The following is a 5,950-nucleotide window of genomic DNA, read 5'->3' as shown; positions in this document are numbered from 1 at the left end:
AACAAAGAGCCACCAGCTAAAAAGAGAAAGAAGAGGAAGAAAAAGTCTGCCGCAGCTACAGAAAATGTTGACCCATCCAAGACCCAGAAAAGCTGCACTCCTCCGGAATCTCTTTTCATGCCGGAGCCCACCCCTATTACTGCATCAGAACCTACGGAGGAGACTACCAACAAAGCCACAGAGCCTTCCACTTCAGTAGAAAAAGCTCAGCCAGTTAAAAATGCTAAAGTCCTCATCCGTGGCCTTCCTGATGATTTTAGTACAGATGAAATATCCCTTGAATTAGGGAAGCGGAACATTGAAATCCTGAAAATAGTCCAGTTTAAGAAGAAAGTGGGTGAAGCCTTTAGGCCCCTCCCCCTGTACCTCATCGTTATGCCAATGCTAGCCAATCACGAGATGATCTACCATATTGAGAGCATCAAGCAGATCCCGATCAGCATAGAGAAATACCACGGCGGCCGGCGGCCGCTGCAGTGTTTTCGATGTCAGAGTTTCGGCCACACCCAACGTTCCTGCTCCTCCAGCCCAAGATGCATGAAATGTGCCGAAGGGCACTATTCATTCCAGTGCAGAAAGAGCCGAGACTCCCCAGCTAAATGCTGCAACTGCATGCAAAACCACACCTCAAATTTCACTGGGTGCGAGGCCCGTCCCAGTCGAAAGAGAAAAACGACCAAGGACACGACTACTTCTACAGCCCACAGACTTGTTAGCCTCATCAGTGAACTTAAAGACTTGCTGAAGGACCAAGACGTACTGCATCTTCTCACAACTTTAATCCAGGGGAATTCCCCATACAACTGATGTACTACTGAATCAACTCATGCCTCACCTCATCATGGACTTATTATCTGATCCAAACTTAGAACTTTGAACTGTATATGACCTCTGGACTAAATGCCAAAACAGTATAGATGAATCGGTTAGAAGCGCTTCGCGCTTAACACCGAGATTCCACTCATATCAATCAATCAATCAATGGTTTTTAAATTAATATTTATGTTTCCAACAGATTCGAACAATAGTAATTATATTTTAAGTTTAATATATTTTTTTGCATTGCATTTAATAAATTTTGACAAGCATGATACCATCCATGACTGCCAACTCTTCCGGATTTTCCGAAAGATTTTATTTTCATAATTAAAGTGGTAGCAATACTCAGGTTATTCCAATTAACTTTTTGAATTATAATGATAATTGTAAATGAGTTTGACCACCACTACATATAAATAATTACAATAAATATACGAAAGTATAATAATTCTTGCGCAAGCGAATTTCAACGGGATCAAAATATAAATATATTTTTGAGTCAGATTGTTTTTCGTTTATTGTTTTACAACCACTCTGAAAATCCATTCTCGGAAAGAGTGAAAGTTGGCAGGTATGTACCACCCCATACAAGAACTCCGCCAAATCGATCTCTTTCGATGATGTTAAAGGGATTATTGCGTATCCCTCACTCTCTCCAGATGTATATGCTTCCAGAATCACTGGTCAGACTAAATCTGCTCTCATCCGTAAAGAGTACTGGATCCCATTGCGCATCTGTCCAATTGTCGTGCCCCCGGCAGCACATTAAACGGCATATCCGGCTAACTGTCGTTAATGAAACAGACCGTACTGACCGTTGTGCAAATCGACCACCCTTGTTTAGTCTCCTGGTCACAGTGAAACGCTATATCGGGAGTCAAGTACTTTGCTGCGTGTGACTAGCGATTTCTCCTGTTGTTAGCGTTTGTTCCTTTTAACCTGTAGGACTATATACTAGTCGCCCGCTGCCTTTGCTTGCAGGACGACCTCTACTAAATGGTGCTATGCAAATGCAAATGCAGCTATGCAAATTTTCTACTTTACCGTGATTGGTCTTCTCAATGACCTTTCGCTCTGTTGTATCAGACTGTTTTGTTAATATGCTAGCTTTTTTTATTTCGTCTTTAAATTTTGCTCACACTAGCATACTAAAGGTTTAAGAATCATTAGTTTTCAAATTATTGAATGTTGAAAGCTTTTTCAGAGCATTTTTTGAACATCATAGAATTTCCACTTATTTAATTCTCATATTTTCTTTTTATTTTTAAATTGAAGCAAAGTTTTACAGAATATTTACCAAACGAACTTTGGTACATTTTTGGCAGGTACATTGGCAGGTACATTTTTTTTTAAATATCAGAAATATTATTTTTTTAAATATTTATTTTTAAATAATTACCTTTGCTCTCGGTATTCTTTCAACGGTTTAAGAAAATCGAAGCAAACACCAAAACAATTTAAAAAGCAAAATTTACAGTCATCACATATATTTTAACAGGAGACCTGTAAATAACACTGTAACATACTAGCCAGTTCATCCGGTTTTCCCGGAAGATTTTATATTTGTATTTAATGTGGTGGCAAAATGTATAGAATCTCGTTTTGCTCTTCATTAAATAAATGCGGTATAAAATGATTTTGACTGCCATAACATTTGAATAATTTAAACATATGTATATTATAGGCTTGCTGGCTGTCAGATAGTGTTTTCAATAGTTCGCTATCTTGTTGAGGTCAAAATTACAATCAGTAGAAGGTTGAAAGGTGTGAGAATAAGTCCTCCCTGTATAACAGGTTGTGACACATGCGTGTGGAAAAGTCGTATTCTTGGCCATAGATGGCGCCACTGAAAAACAAGAAGCACACTCTCTGCCTTAAAAATTTACTTGAATTCAAGCAGGTTTGCGTATATTGGCAAGAGGCATTTGTAAGCAACAGCAACCTGTTTTAATCTTTTTCGAGAAAACTTTACAGTAACCGCACTTAAAGAGTTAGAAAATCTGCACTTGAAAGAATGGTCGAATTTTATTTTGGAACAACATGAAAGAAAAATTTCAAGTAGTTCTAACTTTAGAACTTTTATGTCTCTAAGTTGCTATCTACGCACTTACTAATTTTAATAAATAAAATTATAATTTAAAGCTATTTAAATACTGATTTACTCACTGAAAAACATTAAAGTTACTTACCTCCAGAAGATCTCATAAAATACGAAGATGTCACAATTATAAAAAAGCTCAGTTTTACGACTACCATTATTCAGATCTATAGAGATAAAGAGCATAATTTGAATTATATTTTTAAGAAATAATTAAGTTTTATGTTACAGTTTCGAAATACAGTGAAACCTCTCGGGAGCGACCTCTCTCCGTTCCACAGTAAAATGGTCGTTAATTGAGGTTGGTTGTTCTTAGAGGTAGCTGGGAGAGGTTTTCTCCAACACCAAGTCTGTGGAAAAAATTCCGTGCCTCTCAAAAAGTCGTCGCTACTTAGAGCTGGTCTTTTCTCGAGGTTTATTCGTAGTCGATTACGAATATAAGTCGGAGAAACATGGTGGACAAAACCAGAAATAATTAAAAAGTGGCGACAAATATATTTCACGAATTTTAAAAAAAAAATTATTTTAATTTTAGACATTGGGTCGATAATTTTAAATTTTGGGTCGCTTTTTTTAATTTACAAATATATTGTTTAAATCAGCAAAAATAACTTGTTTCTACAACATTTAACATTGACCTAACTGGGAAAGTTGAAGATTGTTTTAAGATGTACATTTTACACCTAATATGAATGTCTGAAATTTAGCCGCCATCTTAAGATAGCCGTGGAGGAGTGGGGGATAGGTTAAACTTAAATAAATAATCTTTGTCAAGTTGAAGAACTGATTTAAAATCACGATAGTTTTGTAGACCATGATATTTTAATAAAATAAATATATATATTTCGATCTGAAGTGAAGGTACGGAGCATTTTTTAGAATAAAATTGCAACTAACAGAAATAAATAGCCACTTCTTATAAACAAATATGCTTACCACTTTTTTATATATTTTTTTCTTCATATACATATATATTAGTGTATATACAGGGTGATCAGTTAAGCGTTTCAGAACTTCTAAGAGGGGTAGAGGGCATCCTGACGACTCGAAATCATATAGCAATGACGTACACTGAAGAAAAGAATCCGTAAGTGAAAAATCGCTATAATAATACATCGAAAAAAATCACCGTCTTGATTTCTGGAGTCATATGAAAACACTGGTTTATGACACCCCTGTTGATAATGCTGGTTGCAAGAATCACAGCAGCTGCCTGCGATATATGCCTGGAGTATTGCAAAATGTTCGAATGTCCATGCGCCGGAGATGTGAGGTGTATATTGTAGCCGGTGGCAGAAACTTCCAACACTTACTTTGGCCCTTGTGCCATATAATTTTTTTCAATGTATTATTATAGCGATTTTTCACTTACAGTCTCTTTTCTTTATGGTGCTTCTGTGTACGTCACCGCTTCAGGAAAGCATTTCCGACCCCACATTGCTATATGACTTCGAGTCGTCAGGATGTCCCCTAAACCTCTTAGAAGTTCTGAAACGCTTAACTGAGACACCCTGTATATATCACTCAGATAAATTAGTTAGAGCTTCTCGTGGGACTGGTGCTAAGATAACTACCACACATTAGTATGAGTACATTAGTATGAGTACATTAGTATGAGTACATTTATATATATATTTACCCAGGTGCCCAATTTTTGTAAATAAAGTAAAGTAAGAAATATATATTTACATACTAAATTGTATGCCTGGCGATGATTAGAGTAACTGCTAGCCTCCGCGCGTTTTCTTATAAGTAGTCCGATCTGACCACTATATATAGGTTAACCTGTAAACGAAAGAGTCATTTAATAAAAAATCTAGTAAAAATAAGAAAGTTGTTGTAAATATATGTCTAAAAATTAGTTTAATTTATGAAACAGAGATGCCAACTTGCTCCCTACAGCAAATAAATATTTTAAAGTGGTAGTTATCGATTGTGATTCTTGGTTTAATAAATTCAATTTAGTAGATTTTTGTCCACCACTATTTCTAAACAATTCGTAGGCTTATAAAATCCATAAATAGTATATGAATAAAACTATTTTTGTGTGTTCTATAGTGCATTAATTTCTCCAAACCATTTCAGTAACAATAATAATATTTTTAAAAAATACAAATTCTCTCCAATTACGTGTTTCTAATAATCTTGGCTTCACCGGTCACCGGTGACCCTCGTCGCGATGAGAACAATCTCAGTGCCGGTCACCGCTGACCCCCATGGCATTCAAGGTGTTAATATTATACTAATGGAAAGTATTATTGAAGTTTTCCTAGACATTAAATTAATAACGTCCAGTTTATAGATTTTTATTAAAATATTTTATTAGTTGTAGCTGTGGAAGATCTCATTTACATAGAGTAAAGGCATATATTTTTCTAACATTTTGAATTTCATGGAATATCTCTTGCTCAAAACGCAAGAAATAATCAAATCTTAATGTAAGATAAATAAAAATGCATTATGATTAATCAAGGTGTTCTCCGGTCAAGTAAATTTTTTTGATGTCTATTACATGTTTTCAAGAAAATTAAAAACTTGGCAGAATAATTATTTCATTAATGAAATTGTTTTTTAGAAACAAGATAATTCTCTCCTTTTTATTTTTAATTATCGGTGAAATAGATGTATTAAGAAAGAGTCTAACCAATTTATATACCAATAATGCGTGATATATTAAAAATGACTTACATATTACGTATCAGGTAGTAGAAAATCGAAATCTAAAAAAACTGCAGAAATAAATGGAAATCGCAACTTTATTCGAATAGATTGTTTGATCCCACTGACCTTCCCAAAAATATTCAAAATCATTTCATTTGTGAAAGATAAGTACTTTCATCTTCTTCCTATTAAGTTCCTCATAAAGTTTTCCGCTTACACCGGAAAAGATATTTAGACAAAGGAAAGATTGATAAGAAATAAAGAGCGAACAAAGGTTTATGAGTTAAGACAGCGAAAAGATGATTTTAAATTAGTATTTAATTATGCATTTTCTTCAAAATTATAATTTATTTTTATTTAATTACTTATTTA

At 34.6% G+C, this 5,950-nt stretch overlaps 1 protein-coding gene and 1 long non-coding RNA gene across 2 annotated transcripts in view; both read right to left on the bottom strand.

Moving 5' to 3' along the window:
- Nucleotides 1-5,950, bottom strand: part of LOC107450528 (carbonic anhydrase 2-like) — a 41,480-nt gene that overhangs the window by 21,853 nt on the left and 13,677 nt on the right. The gene's annotated exons all lie outside the window — the stretch shown is intronic.
- Nucleotides 533-5,726, bottom strand: LOC122272686 (uncharacterized). The gene is made up of 3 exons (XR_006227209.2): nucleotides 5,606-5,726; nucleotides 4,611-4,702; nucleotides 533-3,084 (listed from the first exon to the last, which is right to left on the bottom strand). It is a non-coding gene; the product is annotated as an uncharacterized lncRNA (long non-coding RNA).

This window comes from Parasteatoda tepidariorum, chromosome 9, assembly GCF_043381705.1.
Source record: "Parasteatoda tepidariorum isolate YZ-2023 chromosome 9, CAS_Ptep_4.0, whole genome shotgun sequence".
NCBI classification, from domain to species: Eukaryota; Metazoa; Arthropoda; class Arachnida; order Araneae; family Theridiidae; genus Parasteatoda; species Parasteatoda tepidariorum.
Note: the sequence above shows the minus strand (reverse complement) of the source record. Positions and strands in the feature narration are given on the sequence as shown.